We start from the raw sequence: 19,078 nt of genomic DNA, 5'->3' as shown, positions 1-19,078 counted from the left end.
GCTCTGTCTTTTGGGGGAATTTTTCTACAGCAGAACCCTGCTTCATTTCCCACTCTGCCATTTCTTCCTGTCTAGTTGCTCAGGGGCTGGAAGAGTCAGAGGACAGGCAGCCCGTCACTCCTGCTGTCAAGGGCAGCTCCTGGTGCCTTGCCCTCCGCCCTGCACACGCTGCCCAGTGGAGAGCGGGCAGCAGGTCCTCCTAACGCAGTGTACCCCTGCGCCTGGCCTCCCAGCTGGGCAGCAACCCCACGGCTTGTGTTTCTCCCCATCTCCCACCACCAACACATGAGGACAAAACTGGCCCAGCGAGAGATTGTCACCAGAAGACAGAGCAGGTACATTCCCATGCTGGAAATGGATACTGGAGACAACCTGGCTTGTAGACAGAATCAGTAGTAAGAAAGAACTGGGCCTGGGAGGGAGTGAGGGAGCCTGGGTGGGTAGGCCTGGGAGGGAAGCTGGCTTTTTGTTATAGACACCTCTTTGGATAACAGCATCTTCCAATCTAAATTCTTGACTGTTCATCAACAAATCTGTGTGTCTAATTTGAGTTACAAAAACGATCTGTCTTAGAGGAGGGCTTCAGCTGCAAATGGGTCCAAAGCAGCTTCTCCGTTTCGTGATGCTTTGTTGGTGGTCACTCCTGAATCATGAAGTAAGAACCTTCCATGTGAGGCTCAGAGTCAAAGCAATGATGACACTTAGAAGGGAAAAAGTGAAAGCAGAACAGAAATTGAAACAGACATAAAAATGTGTCTTCTGCGATGTCTGCCCCAGTCCTCAGCAGACAGATGAGCACCATGCTCCCAGAGTGAGGCGGGGGAGCCGGAGGAGCCAGGCCTTCAGGCTGCCAGCCCCAGCTCTCAGGCTTGCTTCCTCCGACGTCCTCCAAAGTGCCTGAGATGTCACAGCACAGGTTGTAGGGTTGAAAAACTTCTGATCCAGCTTCAGTGCACCCTTAGAGCCCCAGCCTGTGCTGCACACATAGGATTCTAAGCTTCGGGATGGGGACAGAGGAAATACAGAGCTGTATTCCTGCTGGGCAATCCCACTCACACCTTGTATCACTTGGGGAGACGCGGACACCACTCATTTCTTTCAAAGCCCACATGAACACAATGCCTCTCCGTCTCCCCTCACCCAAGGCCTGGTCTTAGGATGGGAAGTTCAGTCAGTTCTTTAAGAGGACTCGCCTTGCCTCGCCCTGTAACAGCATGATTGCTCTCACTAGGTCAGTTTGCTCACACCAAGGAACTGGATCCTGTTGGAACAACAGCAGTGACAAGGAAACAATACACATACACCCAGCACCAAAACGCAGCTCGTACTCGTGGTTGCTGCCACCCTTGCAGTAAGTCAGTCAGCTGAGAACACTCTGCAGGCCACAGGCTCTGACAACCAACTCTGCTGCTTTCCTCACCCTTCACCATCATGTCCTGTATGCAGGGCTTTCGGTCTGCGAGTGGTATTCTCTGACTCAAGTCAGTTCCTGTTCTGTGACACTCTCAGCAGCTGGGGGGAAGAATTCCTTAATGTCCCAGCTCATGTCACCCCAGAAAGCGGCCCTTGTTGCTGGCATGTGGACCACTGAAGGCTCCTTGGCTTTGAGATCAGCTGTCATACACCCTAGAGAACTCAACCTAAAATAGGGCAGAAGTGGGACAGAAAAGAAACAACTGAAGTGACCATTAGGATTACTCCAAAAGGCAGTTAGAAGGTGAATGTATTAGAAAAGGTGTAAGCAAGATGTGTAAGGGAAACAAAAATACCATGGAAAAGGAGGGCGTTTGTGTCTCAGCTTTTCCTGGTTACTTTAAAATCTGTCAAACAAAAAGGCAGAAGATAAAGACATAAATGTAGCATTTAGTTTTTAAGTGCTTTGTAAAAGCTCAAAGACTATTTATTGTATGTTCTTACAACTTGTACATCATTATACTGGCGCTGGATTTGGATATTCTGGAAGTTTTCATGGGCCTAGATTCTTAGCAGCTAGTAAGGACAGCAACGGTGACATGTGGGAGTTACAGTTAATTCTGGTGTAACTATGCCATTCCTCCTGTCCAGTCAGATGCTGGCAAAGTTTTCTATGCACTATTTTAATGTTTTGTGATGTAATTTCTTTATGATATAAGATTTTGCTTGAACTTACATTTCCTGCCTATTCTTCCCACACTAATGTAAACCATACCCCCCAGAAGGAAAACAAACAAACAGAAGATACAAAAGAGAAGAAATTTTATGCAGGGCAAAAAGTAGAGCAATTCTTGATTAAAGTGAGCATTTTACATAACAATGCAGGACCTAACACAAATCAAATCAAGATGCAGTATACTGCCACTGCATTATAACTAACCAAGTCCAGATCCGAACTTTACACCAACTATAAATCATGGTGACTAAAAGAAAAATCATGCACTAGCCAGGGTTGGCTTTCCTTGGACTTGACAACAAACTATGATTAATTTGGCTCAATATAGGAAGCAAGAGCGAAAAATATTGCATTCCTGTGAACCATCTACGGTTATCTGAGGGATATCCAATTCTCATTTGGTAACCAACTAGATTATAAAATAACAGTATCACTTTTAATGAAATTCAGACATGGAACACAAACAGAAGCTATGCCTAATTCAATTACGTAAGATAAATTAATAGCCCCATTTATTGGAGCCTATCAAGTACTAGTCAGTAGCTTAGGTAGTTTGTTTACATTATCTTCTTAAATCTTTTTCTCACTTTTTTTATTAGCATATATTGGTTATACAGATTAGGAGGCTTCACGTGGCAAATTTGTACATGATGAAATGTATTTTAATCATTTCCCCATCACACGTCTCCCTCCTGGTTTTACAGGTTTTAAAAAATCTTTTTTAAGGGCAGGCCAGATAGCTCAGCAGATTGAAGTGCCTGCTTAGACAGAGTGCAGCCACCGTGGTTCGATCCCTGGGATGCTGTGCTGGCATGCTGACACTGCAATTGAGACTGGGTGTGGTAGTGTGCGCCTGTAATCCCAGCACTTGGGAGGCTGTAAACTGGAGGATCACTATGAGTCCGATCTACATAGTGAGATTCTGTAGACCCTATAGACCCTGTACTGAATACATTTTTTAAAAAAAAAAATCTTTTTTAGAACCTGTGACTTACCAAAGCCCGTAGTTTAGGGTTCTTTGTGTTCTGCACTCTTCAGGTTTTGATGAAAATGTAGTATCACATGTCCACCATCATGGGATCACACAGAAGAGTTTCCACGCTCTACAAATCCTGCGCTTCACCTGTTCATCCCTTACTTCCTCCTCCCCCTCCTCCTCTCCTCCTGTGCCCTTGGCAACCATCCATCCTTTTACTATTTCTATTGCTCCACCTTTTCCAGGTGTCAAATATAGGGAGGAACAGTGGGTATTCTTTTCAGACTGGCTTCACGTCTTTTCACAGTTTGTTAGCTCATTTCTTCTATTGCTGAATAATAAATAGTCCATCACATGGATACACAACTCTGCCCATTCAATTACTAAAGGATGTCTTGATTGCTCCCAACTTTTGGCATTTATGAATAAAGCTGCTGTAAACATTCCTTGCAGGTTTCTGTACATTTTCAACTCATTTGGGTAAATATGGAGGGCTGTAACCCTAGGTGATATGGTATAGTTATGTCTAGCTTTCTCAGAAATGGCCACTTTTTCTCTCAAAGCACCTGTACCATTTTCCTTCTTATTAATTACCTGATCTCTTGGTGGTCTTTCAGTGCACGCACTTCATGCTTGGTGCTCAGATAAGAAAACTGAGATGCCAAGATGCCCAGCAGCTTGCCCAAAGTCACGCAGCACAGTGAGGACAACGCTGGCATTCCAATTTGAGCGAACCAGGCTGTACAGCCAGTCGTTTCTATACTACACATGACTGCCTCCCAGACCAGCCAGCATTCAGCCAGGGCAGGGGCTTCCAGGGGTCCCTGTGCCTCTGCTCTGTGCATTAGTGGCTCCCAGGGAAGGTCCCCTACCACACTGGGTTAGTAGTTTCCTCCTTCCTCTGAAAGAGGGATTCTCCCTCTCCCTCTCTCCCATGGGTCTGGGGAGAGGCTAAGAGGCACTGTGGGTCTCCATGCCCTAACACGACTCCCATGATCAGCAAAAACAGCTTGTTCTCATTAGATTTTGCACTATTATGCAGAAAAGCACTTTCAGCAATGCAAGTACAGAGTCCCTCTGCCCCTCAGGATAGGGCAACATCCATATAAACCCATTCTAAACTGAAAATATTCTAAGTCAAACATGCATTTTTAAAAATGCATTTAATACATCTAACCTACTAAACACTGTAGCTAGCAATATACTGTACTTAGAGTCTTTCTCTAAGACTCTAAGTTGTTCCTTTGTAATTGGGTATCTGGTGACAGCTACAACTGGCTCCTGCTGCCCAGCCTAGCAAGAAAGCATTTTAATTATATCACTAGGTCAGGGAAAGATAAAACTCTACATTTAAAATACGGTGTTAACTAAATGTCTATTGCTTTTGCACTATCAAGAAGGTAAAAAATTGTAAGGTCAACCAAGATCATCTGTCTAACCAAAAGCTTCAACAACAGGTTTCTAAATTCAGGACTTCTTTCAAAGAACTACAACACTAGTGGCATTTCCAGGATGAGACACTAAGGAAGAAAGTCACTGGTAACCTCTTAGTTCAGATTATTATATACACATCTGCCAAAGTGAATTCTGCAGAGGACCCAGTGAAATTTCCTATTTGTAAAGCACGCCAGCCCTTTCCCTCCCTCTCTTCTCATCCCAGAGATTCCAACTACGTTGGTCACAGCAGCTTTCAAACAGGGCACATAGCGTCCCACTTTGAGAAGTACAGTTTGGGATGGCCTGGAGGGATGGCTTAAGGAGGCTTAGCAAGAGGAGTGATGCTTGTTCTTATGGCTCATTTGATCCGGTTAATTTAGGAAGCATACTTTATATAGCAATCTGGACAGCCTAGAAGCAAAGGCCTGTGCTGACAGTCATTTCTTTAAAAAGTTTATACAACATTTCAGCTGTTCGCTGAAAAGGTTATATGAAAATATTTTTTTGGCTGCCACTTGAAGAAATAACTGTATTTCAATGAGGAAGAACACCAGTAGCGAGGAAAGGATGAGGTTGGCAAATATGAACACAGGTTAAATTAACTCAGCCACGTGTCTACCTGCCAAGAAAGTGCAGGGAGTTTAGTACCTATTTCAATCTACACAGAAAATGAGAAGAGGGATACTGTGTGAGTCAGCTATGGTGAGACACCTGCTCACTCTTCATTTACTCAACAATTAAGAATCTCGGCCATATTTATACGGTAATAAAGGGGCAATGGCAGCAACATGCATGCGCCAAGCCGTATGGTCTACAGAGTGCAGCAGCAGAGGTCCTAAGGAACCACGGGCAGGCATGCAAGGACATGCGTCTTTTTACTATTGCTAATAATAATTTTATTGAAAAAGAAGTAGCAATGAGACAGTTTCAAAACAGGTCAGTAGGACAGTTACAATAATTAATACGCTGTATACTGTTGTCTTTGTAGTATTCATAGTACACAGTGCAGACATGCTATCTTGTCTAAACAGTATTAGTTAAAAACGTTCTTCTCGTTGAACTAAGAGAAAGTAGTAGGGGGCCTGGGAGATGGCTCAGTGGAATATACACTTCCCTGGCAAGTGTAAGGGCCTGAGTTCAATCCCTGGTTCTGCCAAAAACAAAAAATAATAGAGAGAAAGTAGCTGTATATCTATGCTATTATATACATTTTTTTCACTATAAAATGGTCCTTCAGTTATATCTCCCCTTTTTGTCTACTTTTGTCAGAGATGGGTATTCTACTGCCATTCATATATTGTAGGTGCATGAATTCAGCACAGTAATCCAATATAGCCCAGTACTCTATAATAGTAATGGGTTATCCACCTGACTGGCAATGGATATACATATTTATAGCATGACAGAAGAGACTCTGATTATCTAATCTGAACACTTTAACCCCAACCAACCACCAAATTACATAAAAGAAAATGGAGATCAATAGGTTGATTGACTTGCCCAATGTTATAGCTTATCAATGGCAAAGATAAAGCTAGAACTCCAAGGCAATATTCTACCCAGTACATTCATGTTCCTCAAACTAAGGTTGAAACACCTCCTGGAACACATGTGCATTTATGGTGTGGTAGTCAGTTTTCTGTTACTATGATAAAATACCTGAGATAATCAAATTATGAGGAAGAAAGGCTTATTTTGACTCACAGTTTCAGGGGCTTCAGTCTACGGCTTGGGGCCCTGCCATGTGGGTCTGGGGTGGTGTGCTGCACCATGGCAGGAGAGGAGGCCTTATATTTCATGCTGGCCAAGCAGCAGAGCAAACAAGAGTGAGTCAGGGTCTCCGTGTCCCCTATCATGCTAACACAAAGCAAAGAGGCTTATTAAATACTTTCTGTTATCCTTATCATTGACTAATAATTTAAGATGACGAGATGCACCAATTTATGCCAAAGGCTTTACACTTAAAATTAAACATGAAATATCCAGCTTTACTGACTCCAACATAAATATTTCAGAAAAACATTAAAGTTTCTAAAGCTCTAAAAGTTAAAGTTACTAAAATCAGTAGGGAAAACAATACTACTGTATGATTTAACCACCAGCTTCTTGGAATATATCAAACTTGGATGAGAAAACCAAGTCTGACCACTAGAAGTCGTTTAAGTAGCTCTTCTTCCCACGGGCAAAGCCATTTTCCAGGTCATCTACTTGTTACAGCACAACTTAATTGGGTTTGCTGTGTTTGCCAGGAAGCCGTTGTATAATTTGAACTTCAATTTTATTTTTGAGGCCAGAACTAGGCAAATGAAATTTCCTTACATTTAATTCGGTCTAGGAAATAAAGAGATACATCTTTTAGAAGTTCTATAAACAAAACTACTATAAAATCTGAACCAAACACTAAAATAGATATTGCCGTCACTTGTTTTGCCAACATAATGCAGTCTCTACAGCTTTTAAATTTACTAACAACAAACAAAACTTGAAAACAAGAAAAAAAAAAACATTAAAAATATAAGTCAATATAAGCTTAAAATATTGCAGGAGAGATTTGAGAGAGTATCAGATTCACACAAGACGCAACAGAAAAAAACAGGTTTTTTTTTAAAAATAAACTATTTATTTATTTATTTATTTGGTGCAGGGTCTTACTAAGCAGCTCAGACTCCTACTGATCTTCCTGTCTTGGCCTCTGCAGTCTGAGCTTACAGGCATGCACCACCACGCCTGGTTCTGGAGGCCCGCACAGGGCCAGCACGGCATGCAGTACCAGGGGTAGAACTCAGGTCTTTGCACTGGCCAGGAAGGCACACAGACCTCTGAGCTATCTCCCCAGCCCCTGAAAAATGTTGAAAAAGAAAAAAATATGATTAAAAAAAGTAGCAGAAGGATGCAGTTGAAGCAAAAAATCAAGAGCTGGAAGAGTAACAAAGGATTCCTCTCATACTCTCAGGGATGTAGCTTAAAATGACAAAGATAGGTAACAGGAAAGGTTGAGAGTCATGCAGAATGCTTCAGAAGTTCTAATATCCATAGAACGAAGAAGGAAAGGATAGAAGGCAGAACACATTCTTTCCTTGTCTATCTCGTTCCCGCTTCCCGTATTCCTGTTCCTACAAAGCATTAATTGGGCGCTGCAGTGATTCGGGAATTCACGTGTGCTGGCCAGGCCCGCATGTTAAAGGCCTGCTCCTGGGAGGGAGGGCAGCCTGGGGAAGTGCTCTTGACCTGCTGGAGGAGGGCCCAGCATCGGTGCTTGGGTCACTGGTACGTGCCTCAAAGGTCATTCTCTAGAAAGCGTTGTCACACCAGCTGATTCTGGCCCAGCCCAGTCCTCTCTCTAGGTTCCCTGTTTGAAATGGAGTCACTTGTGCATTCCCAACATGGCCTCTGATCGCTGCCTGCAGCCCCCTCTGAGCCCTGAGGTAACACAGCAGGGAGGTGGCCCTCACTGAGCAGGCTGCACTGCCTGGGCTTGTACCTCCAAGACTGTGGCTCTCATCAACACCTCCTCTGTATAAGTTGGTCACATGGGTATTTCACTGTGGTAACCCAAGCTGACTAACATGTCACATCTATAATCTATGCCAGCACTCTTCAAGGGGCCTTTTGGAAACTACATGAGCCAGGACAGATTTACAACATCAAGTTTCTACATCTTAATTTCTTTTAGGCAGAAACATTTTTCAAGCTCTGCAAAAGAAAGCCTAAATCATTTAAAATACCAGGCTGTGGGAGCCTCAGCTTTCTGTTTCTCCCAATCCTGCCTACAGGTCTGTAGGACTGAGGGTACTGGGAAGATGTGAGTTCAGAACTGTTATGGTTTGTGTCTAGTTGTCCCCTCAAAGCCACATGCAGTCATGGGATGAACTTCTAGACTTTGTAATTAATTCATGATCCACTAGGATTATGGGTGTGAATGCTGCTGGGATTAGGGGTGTGAGTGCCACACCCAGCCTGGGGCACACAGCCTGAATGCAACATAAGGGAGACAGACTTGCTCTCTGTAGCAGCTCTCTGCTGCTACTCCTCCTTTTGCTCTCTTGCTCTTTGCCACCGCCATGAAAGGTTGCTCACTGCCACATGCCGCGCTGCCTTAGAGCCAGCCGAGTATGGACTGAAACCTCCAGTAACCGTGAGCTAATAAACCTTTTCTGCCTTCATTTTGAATGTCAGGTATTTGTCCCAGCAATGAAAAAGAGTAACAGATAAGAGTAACATAGGGCCGGCCAAATAGCTCAGTGGCTCAAAGCACCTACAAGCAGGTGCAGGAGCGCAGGGTTCAATCCCTGGGCCTGCCATGCTGGCCCTGCCCACCCAGGGGTGGGCTGAGATGGCAATTCAGACTGGGCGTGGTGGTGCACACCTGTAAACCCAGCTCTTGGGAGCCTGGAAACAGGCAGATCACTATGAGTTCGATCTAGTAGTGAGACCCTGAATACCCTGTAGACCCTTCCCTAAAAATACAAAAAAAAGTAGAACACATAGGTGATGTGGATTATTCTTTAAATTAACTCCAATGTTTTCTAGAATCACCAGATTTTTTTTTAGGATGAGCTGGAATATATATATATATATATATATATATATATATATATATATATTTTTTTTAATTGAGTTTTCATATTTAACCTAATTTTCACTAAGGTCATTAAAGCCTATTATATTAAATTATGCCATGAAATACTTATTCTACACATAATCAATCTTGGGTTCATTTCAACTTACAGAATATGTAATGTTTTCTACCTCATTTTTAGAATGATGAAAACAAATATATAGTTCTTAAAACCTTCTTTCAGGAGTATCAAGCAAAAAGGTTTGAAGAGCACCAATCTACAGGGAAGAGCAGAAGAGAGGGCACTCACAGAAGATGCTCGGCTCCCTGGCATAATGTGGCAGTGGCAGAGCAAGCGTGACCACGTGTTGGCTCACCTCTAGCAGTTTACAAGGCCGTCTACACCGACTGACATTTTCAATCACTGAAAAATGTGTACCTGGAAGTTTTCCCAAGGCAAGAAAATGCAACGGCATTCCTTGTCAGCTCATTACCAGCGGTTGCCACGGCCAACACGGCAACCCGGCGATCCATGCACATGCTGTTCCTTCCTTTAACAGGCCTGGGAACTTAGAGCATCCTTCGGGGACTGGCTGTGCTTTGTCTGGCTAAACATTTCTGGGTAATTTCTGAAGGACCGAGATGCACGCAGCATTAGGATAATCCCTGCCCTTCTTCTTTCCTTCTGACAGACACAGCATTGCCGAGGCATCAGTTACACACCATTTCATGGCCGAGAAGCAGCCTGCCATCCAGGTATGAAATGCAGGCAGTCAGCGGTACAAAATGTTTAGTGTCCTAATTCCATGTAACACATAAAAGTGGTTTCTAGTGGTCTTGCTAATACATTATTTCTTCAGGGAATTAGAGGAGTTTTTTACATATTACCTAGATGTTTGTTTTGTTTTTATTTACATATTCACTTATACACACAAAGTACTGCTTTCTTTTATGCTGAATGCACTCCATGTATTGGGTAAGAGAAGAAGGCAGTTCAGCTACCAGGACCTGAGTCCTAGCTTGTGAAAGGAATACTCACTATAAAGTAATACATCTTCTTTTAAGTAATGAGTAAATTTATTTGAATAATTCATTAAGATTTTAGGAATAAATTAGATTGTACCCCTTCAAAGAAAAGTTATAATTGAATGATTTTTTTACTTCTTGTTAGACTATAGGTATGTATGTATATGCATACACACACACACACACACACACACACACACACACACACGTATTATATATCCACGTGACTCCAGTGTCAGGTTGAGTTCTGCATCACAGGATCACATGATTCCCCTGTATGGTAAGAGAAAAAGAGCTCAGTGACCGTGTATTAAGATAATAGGATTTGATATTCAGAGCTGGATTGTAACTATACTGAGGGAATTACTATCACTCTAAGGATTGTTCAGTATACAAAGATACATATCTGGTGCCCAACTCTGAAGTAACACTGAAGTCATCGTAGTCCTTAAAAAGGCTCTCTGGTGTATTCTGAGAAACACTGAAAGCAGTTTCTGTTCTGCGTGGCTTGGTCACTAGCCTTGATGATCACTTATCAATTCTCACCACCTCTGTATTCCAGGTACTATCGATCATTTTCCCAGAGTTTCAAGTTCAAGGTCAAGGAGAGTAAAAGGTCAAATGCAAGTCTGTGGGCAAAAAGGGATGGGATCTGAATCCAGGTCTCGCTCCCTCAATCTGTGTCTACAATCCTTCCTCTCTTCCTCCCTCCTCCTTCCATGGGCAATGAGGTTTTATTTTCCAACTGTTTTGCTTGGTCTGAATTAGAAGGATGACACTCTCATTAGGAGATGCAGTGAGCCACATTTCAACAGGAAAGGAGGAGCAGTGATTTAGAAGAAAACAAAATCTTAATTGTGTCTCTTGCCCAGGGGCCTGACCACAGCATTAGCTGCTTGTCCTGACAAGTACACCATGACACCAGCAGACACCCAGGGCAACATTTCATTGTCCTCCTGAGACTTGAGGACTTCTTTAGTTTCAACCAAATCTCATGGAGTTTGGATACGTCAACACTTTGACCAAGTGTGGAACTGGAAACTCCGAAGTTGCCCTCAGCTGTAGCTGGTCTACACCTGGCCATATGACTCCAACATCCAGATATCTGAGGTCATATGTTAAAGGTCTTGCTTGCTGAACAGATGCATCTTTTTTGTTGCTGTTATTTAGTGCTTTGTGTGGGATTAGTTCTCTGTTGCTACCATAAAAATGATCACAAATGTAAAAACTTAAAATAGTACAAAATAGTACTACTTTATAGTTCTGTAAGCTCTAGAAGCTTACATGGGTCTCACTGAGCTAAAATCTAAGCATCAACAGGTCATCTTTCTTCTGGGAGGCCCTGGGCATCTTCCTTACTCTCTCTCCTCCAGCTCCTAAGTCAGCCTGCATTGCTTGGTCCGTGGTTCCTTCCTCCATCTCCAAAGCCAGAGTGAGTCAAAATCCCATCACATCTCTTGGATCTACTTTTCTGCCACCCCATCCCAGCTTTCTCTTGTGTCTACATTGAGCCCATCTAGATGACCCCCACCAGTCTTCCCATTTCAAGATAATAATTCTTCATCATATCTTCCAAGACCTTTTTGCTATGTAAAGGAACATATTTGCTAATTCTGAGACATGGATGTCTGGAGTGGGGGAGGTCTATGCTGTCTACCACAGATGAGTTTCTGCCTTGTTTTGTTTATTTTCCATTTCAGCTGGAAGTAATTTGGGACTTCTCAGAATGCCAGGAGAGACAGATACACGAATGCCAGGAGAGATAGAGCTCCTCAGCGAGGACTTGCTAACAGATTATTGGCAAGTGAGGGCAATTTTAGTTTTTTGGAGCGTTTTAGATGCTTAGTGCTAAAAGGTGGAAGCAGAATAGCTTTTAAGAGAAAAATGGAGTGTGTTAATGTAGGCTCAGCTCCAGTAGGTATTTCTGTTTTCTGGCCCACAAACTGCTGGACAGGTGAGCAGGTGGGAGGGCAAGGACGGAGGCCGATGCAGGCTGCCCATTTCCAAGGCTGTGTGGAGGCTGCCGCCTCCATGCCACAGCCCAAAGAGAAAAGGGAGATGGCAGCCACAGACGCGCGCTTGCAGGTGGTACACACTTCTCTAGTTCCATCCCTCTGACCAGAGCTCAGCTTCTAAGAAGTGGAAGGAAACCTGGGAGTTATAATCTGGCTGTGTGTCAGGAAGAAGAGGAAACAAATGCTGGTGATCAGCTGGCGGTGTACCAAGAAGTCCACTGATCTCCACTAGCCGCTTCCCGGAACTTGCCATTCTGACGACTTCCAGAAGCTGTCGGTTCTAGCAATTACCACTGTGGCTCTGAAGCGTGGCCTTTTGTTTCTGAAGTAGAACTGGCGCTCAGCTAAAGGGTAAAGGCTGCCCTTTCAGGGGCTCAGAGCTCTAGCCTGTTGCTAGACTTGCTCTCCACGTGATTCCTTGGAGCCTTTTAATGACAAAGCCTGGCTCTTGGAGGCTGTCCTGGAAGACTCGATCTCTCACTAAGAAGCAGGAAGTCCTTCGCCAAGGGAGCTGCTTGCTGCTAGGAGCAGTAATAACAAGCCTCCCTCACTTCACCCCCTTTTCCCCAAAGTGGCTCTTCCTGCCAACAGGAGGCAGGCTGAGAGCTGAACAGATTTGGAAAAGGATGTAATTTAGGGATGGGGCCATTCTGACAACTGTGTCTTGGTTTATTCTGCATGTTACAGAAAAACAAATTGTGCCCCTGAAAAAAGGTCTGAGTAGTGCTTTTCCTACTTTTCCCAGAGTCTACTGACCAGGAAGAGCGTGTAGAGAATATTGCAGCATGTTACAAGGTTGTCCTTTCCAGAGGAGGAAAGGAATCAGCCATGGCCACCTGGCCACTGGACACATAGCTAGCAGCCTGGCCCAACCGTCTTCAAGGCTGCTTTGTCACCAAAAGCTGGACAGAGAACCACCTGTCAGCATGAATTCCTCTGAACTAAGTGTAATCTAAGACGCAGAAGGAATGTAGGAATTAGAAAACTGCCATTTTGCGTCCCCTTCTTAAAATACTGTAGCCTGGCAGTGACCCTTAGCAGACAGTTGTGTGAACAGGTGACAGAAAATGTTGTAACAGAAGGCTGACCTGAAAATGTCTCAATCCCCTGATAATTTTAGTGTCATTACAAAGGAGACTGCCAAGCTTTATGCACCTCTTGGTGGGACACACTTGAAAACAAAAAAACACACAGGTGAAGTACTACTGCCTGACATATTTAACCTGAATCTAATCCTAGTATTTTATAGGAAGTGTAGTAGCAGTAAAACATATTAACACCATCACAAGAATAAAACTGTCCAAATCCAGAACACGCAGAATTGTATATGCCTCTGAGCCAACCTCCTTACCAGAGTACATGATGGTTCTATATGGAATGGGTTTGGGTTCATCACACAATCTACAATGGGCAACAACAGAGCAAAGGGCAGGAAGGGTGATTCTCCCCCTCTTCTTGAGCTGGATCATTCATTTTCTGCTGTCCTGGGACATCCATGGACACATGAACTCTGACAGGGCCTTGTACCTCTTTCCCTTCTCGCCTTGCCACTGAATGGCACAAGAGCTCTCCCCTTTCTCCAGCTTCCAGACCCTGCGAAGTCTCAGTAACCACTGGAGCCAATTCCTATAAGAAATCTCATCCATCCACCTATCTAGACAGCTATAATCTATCTAGTTAAAAGAACCCTAACGTCATGTATCCAAAAATAAACATTTTTAATTTAATATAAAAATCATCGTGTGTAATTGTTACCACATTTTCTGAATTGTAGGCTGACACTGAGAGGTGGGATCCATGCACAAAGTCAATACAAAGTCAATAAATATGGTACGAGTTGATTTGGTATTGGCTGTTTTGATGCAACTATTTCTTGAATAATACAAAACTTTGGTCCCTATACTAAAAGACTCTGATTTGCCCTTTTCTTTATGTGTAACTTCTACTGTTTGGATTTTTAACTACCTGTTATTTTCTTCACAATCCAGAACAAAACCACGGCTCATTATTTCATAACTTTATTTCGTTCTCATGACCTGAAGTCAAAGATTTAATTAATTACATAACTTCCAACACTAACAACTGAAGACTCAGTCCATGAAATGTCTTTCGATACATTTCCACTGCAAAAGTGAACTGCAGCCCAGACACACACACAATCAAACATCTGACCTTTCTACTTGAAGGCTGGCTGGACTGCAGGTTGTGACAGCTGGAGCAGAGTGGGGAGGAGGAGAACAGGGCACTTCCTATGCGGAAAAGGCAGAGTCCCCCAGGGCACTTCTGTTGCCTTTACACTCACTTTTGTGACTTCTAGGTTCTAGGGCTCACTTCAGCCACACACACTAAAAAGTGAATGCTCCATTCTGACGTCAAGTGAGCTCCCCTGCTGCCACAGGTGACTGGCCCTGGCCCTCATCACTGCCCCAAGCACAGATAGAGCCTCAGAAACAAAAATGAAGAGGTGAGCCCCACTGCAAGATGACACGGAGTAACGCTGTACTCAAGGTTTGGTTAAGTATTTAAACAAAAATACCTACTTCTCTTAAAATGTTTGGGTGTCCTGGCGTCCTTACACCCCACCTGGAGAGAGAATGGCACAGTTCCTGGGAGGAGCCTGCACAAGAGCCAGCCACATGGTCACTCTGGCTCTCAGAGGACAGTACAGACACTGCAGCGGCGGCGCTGGCAGATTCGGTGTTCAGGTGCTGCAGTCTCTGTCAGTCTCTTTCCTCCTTGCAGAGGAAGCATACTGGTCACAAGCCCTTACACTGGAGCCTGTCACAAGTCTGATCTGGTTCTGCCACATACTAGCCCTGTGACTGAGAAAGCTATCTGACCTCTCTGTGTCTTTCTCATCTATAAAATGATAAGAATGACTGTCACAGGGCAGTTAGAAGGGCTGGATGGCTTACAACATGTCAAGTGACTTGGAAAGGTGTTTATTTTTCACTATACCTTTAGATGTGTGCTTCACTCCACGGAAACAAAATAGAATAAAAATACTCCTGCTCCTTGTACGCCCTGCCCTGGCTTGCATTTCCAACATTTCTCCAGCAAATAATTGGGAGAAGCCACAAAATACAGTTTTCTGCCTTTGAAAAAGATACAAAGAAAACTACTTTCCACCAATTATGAAATATGTGTCCAGTGTGAAAGTTGAGAAAATGCTACGGATCCTGGTTTCACCAGCAGTCTTGAGTGAAGCTTTAGAATTAAATGATGTGGAAAGTGACTGCTTCTAACAGTGAGCAAAACCCACCTGGTTCTCTTAATAGATGATCCAGGACTGGAGATGCTACCAGAATGGAAAGACAGCTGACTCACCAGACCCTGGGAGCTCTGGAAACGCAGAACTACACCTGCCGGCTGCCCACGCACACAGCTGCCTGCCCCACACCTGGTTCAAGGCACATCTGGCCAAAGTGTGTTTCTTTCTCTCCATTTTTAATATTGCTACCAAGACATCATTATGCATTATTATGTTCTTTATTAAATAAAGAAGTTTTTACGGAATTGTAGTTCAGAGGTAGAATACTTGCCTAACATTCACAGGCCCTGGAATCAAAGCAAGATTTTTAATAGAATTAAAGACATTTAAGCACAGCAAAAAACATGTAAAATGTAATATAAGCAGTTGAGTTACCATCGCGATGGTATTGTAATTATTTTGCTTTTAACTGGCACATGACACCTGTATATATTCTTGGGATAATTATGGACAAAAATTATATCAGATATTATTAGGAGAAAGCCTAGATGGTAGCTGGAACTCTCAGTGCCTTAGCTCAAACTTTGCCTACTGTGGAAACCTAAAGCCTTCTCAGTATTTTGGGGACATTATGTGCTCGGGCTCTCCTTCAGGTCCCTGCTCCTGGGGATCCAAGTGTGGTCTCCACACCCACTACCCACACTGCTGTGTTATGACACCTTCATGCCAGTGAGCACAAGTATAGGAAGGGTCACAGAAAGGCCCGGGGAGCACAGCAGCAGTCACCCCATGGTCTGAGCTCATGCTCTACCCCTCCTGCCCCGGCCTTGTCTTCTGGCTGGCATGTATCCCCGCAGTCTTGGAACAACTGTTAATGCCTCCCCGACGCAGGCACAGCCCTACCCAGGTCTACCCCTGAGGTCTCGTTTCCTTCTCAAGCACTCATCCTGAGATCATTGTTTCATAAAGCGAAGTCTGAAGCCAGATGTTCTGACAACAGCATTTCCATTTTCCAGACCTCCTAGCATTCACGTGTAAGTGGAGAGGCTGACCCAGGGCGGCGGCAGCTGTGCCACCCAGGTGCAGGAGCAGCCAGTGGAAGCAACATGGTGACATTGACGAATCACATGATCCCAGGCCCAAGCTGCTCACAAGCACCGAGAGACATGCCAAGGGCAGAAGAGAGACTCACAAAGGACAGCAGCTCTAATTGAGCAGAAGGACACAAGAACCAGCAAGAGAAAAACCATGGATTCAAATAAAAACGCCTAAGGAAATTCAGCCAAAAGTAAACAATACTCAAAAAAGAATAAGTACTATTCAGACAATCATGAAAAAGTATAGATTTTTATTTATTTTGTGGAAAAGAAGAATACCAATTATGAAAACATATGCTATGGCAGAAAATTCCCAATGGCTTATGTTTATCTAAAAAAGTCTCAAGATACAACTCCTTAAGGAAAAAGTTGAAAAGTGCTTAAAAAGAAATCAACTTACCCTCTCAATCATCTATCAAGTATACATAGATTTACTACACCATTAGATAAACAGGTAGTAATTAATAGCTGTGATCTATCCTCCATTTCTTAGTTTCTCACAACAATGCAATGCCTGATACCCACAACTCAAAGGAAGAAAGGTTTATTTTGGCTCACAATTTGTGGAAGTTTCAGACCATATCTGGTTGGCTCCAAGAAAGAAAGGCATGACAGGAAGGCGTGGCTGAGGAGAAACACCTCATGGCATAGCAGACAGGAAGTGGACAGCGAGTGATCCAGGAGGAGGAGGAGGGAGATGAACCCCTCCAGGCCAAGCTGCCAGAGACCACCTCCTCCGGCCAGGCCCCACCTCCAACAGTTTAGTTATAAACTCAACAGTGGATTCATTCACTAATATCCTGATGAATATCCCACCCCTATGATGCAATCTGTGAAACCCCACCTATTAACACATGAGGTCTTGCAGGACATCTAGATATAAAGCATAAGACTTCATGTGAAGATTTCCTAAAGTAAACCCACTCTAGGATGTGATCAAGATTTCTCTTTATCAGCAACTTCCCTTGTAAGAGAATATTACAATTTATTCAGGCCCTAGGACATCTCTATTTTGTCCCAGTCTATCGACCAAATTAATATCCTTGCCCTTGCTCTAGCTACTTTACAAAAGGTTGCTCTACCATCACATCAAAATCGGGGTTCAGGAGGTGGGGATATAGCTCAGTGACACAAGCACCTGCCTGGCAAGGACAAGATCCTGAGTTCGATTCCCAATACCAAAAATTAAAAAAGGGTTAAGCTCAACTTTTAGTTATATAAAAAAGCTTGGGAAGGGTCCACTGCAGCAGTTGATCTCACTAACCTAGAAATGTATGGGTTGTTTTCTAAAGGAAAGCAGAAGACAAAGGAAAGAAAGGAGCAAAGTGACCCCAGGCAGATCTCTGTCTTAGATCAAAGAAGGGATGGAGCTAGTGGGCTCTGTTGCTCTTTGCTTAGCGCAGTCAAGGCCCTGGAACTCCTGATGGAAAATGTGAACCTGAGGCCCACACGGCCCAGCTCCACACCACACTTCTCTCATTGATACCCTCAATCATTATTTTGCTTTTTAAAGGGGGGTGAGGTGGATTGAGATAGGGTCTCATCATACAGTTGAGGCTGGCCTTGAACTCACTATATAGCCCAGGCTGGCCCAAATTGCAGCTATCCTCCTGCCCCACTTGCTATTTTAAAGCAAATCCCAAAAAGATTTTTTAAAGTGAGAAATACTGTTTGTAGCACAAAGGAACAGAGAAAACTCGGATATACAATGCTTTCACTGAGAAATGCCAGCTCCAATGCTTAGTGGATTGACTTCAACAAAATGCATACACTGTTGTGTCAGTTACCAAAGAGGGCTTGGAACTTCCAGAAGATGAAGAGGAGAAAAAAAAACCGGGAGGGGAAAAAGACAAAGTTTGAAAACCTGTGCAAGATCATGAAAGACATCTTAGAGAAAAAGGTTGAAAAGGTGGTCGTGTCAAACAGATTAGTGACGTCCCCATGCTGTATTGTCACAAGCACATATGGCTGGACGGCGAACATGGAAAGGATCATGAAAGCCCAAGCCCTAATGGACAACTCCACGATGGGTTACATGGCAGCAAAGAAGCACCTGGAGATAAACCCTGACCACTCGATTATTGAGACGTTGAGGTAAAAGGCCGAGGCCGATAAGAACGACAAGTCTGTGAAGGACCTGGTCATCCTGCTGTATGAAACCGCACTGCTGTGCTCTGGCTTCAGCCTGGAAGACCCGCAGACCCACGCGAACAGGATTTACAGGATGATCACGCTGGGTCTAGGTACTGATGAGGATGACCCCACCGCCGATGACACTGCTGCTGCTGTTAATGAGGAGATGCCTCCCCTCGAAGGAGATGACAACACGTCGCGCATGGAGGAAGTCGACTGAGCTTGGCCCGAAGAAGCACTAATTCGTGCTCAGTGCTTTAATCTTCATTCCCTCTGATGATATATATTTTCAAGGATTTTTTTGTTCAGTCTGTGTGGCATGATAACTGCTTTTAAGGGGAAGATAAGATTTCTTTCTACTTTTAAGTAATACTGTGATATTGTAGGCACTAAAGCAGAGCTAGCAGTGCTTCCTCGAGTTTCACCTTGGTTTACTTTAACAGGTTGAGATGTGTGTGGTAAGATGTAACTTAACT

At 43.7% G+C, this 19,078-nt stretch overlaps 1 protein-coding gene and 1 long non-coding RNA gene across 3 annotated transcripts in view; one reads left to right on the top strand and one right to left on the bottom strand.

The window, feature by feature from the left end:
* Positions 1 to 19,078, bottom strand: part of Cradd (CASP2 and RIPK1 domain containing adaptor with death domain) — a 214,140-nt gene that overhangs the window by 39,237 nt on the left and 155,825 nt on the right. The gene's annotated exons all lie outside the window — the stretch shown is intronic.
* Positions 177 to 13,910, top strand: LOC111817075. Its single transcript, XR_002821340.1, has 3 exons — positions 177 to 335; positions 11,847 to 11,950; positions 12,907 to 13,910. It is a non-coding gene; the product is annotated as an uncharacterized LOC111817075 (long non-coding RNA).

The sequence above is a fragment of the Octodon degus genome, unplaced genomic scaffold (genome assembly GCF_000260255.1).
Source record: "Octodon degus isolate 3935 unplaced genomic scaffold, OctDeg1.0 scaffold00004, whole genome shotgun sequence".
Taxonomy (NCBI): domain Eukaryota; kingdom Metazoa; phylum Chordata; class Mammalia; order Rodentia; family Octodontidae; genus Octodon; species Octodon degus.
The sequence above is the reverse complement of the archived record's forward strand: the minus strand, read 5'-3'. Positions and strand labels throughout refer to the sequence as shown.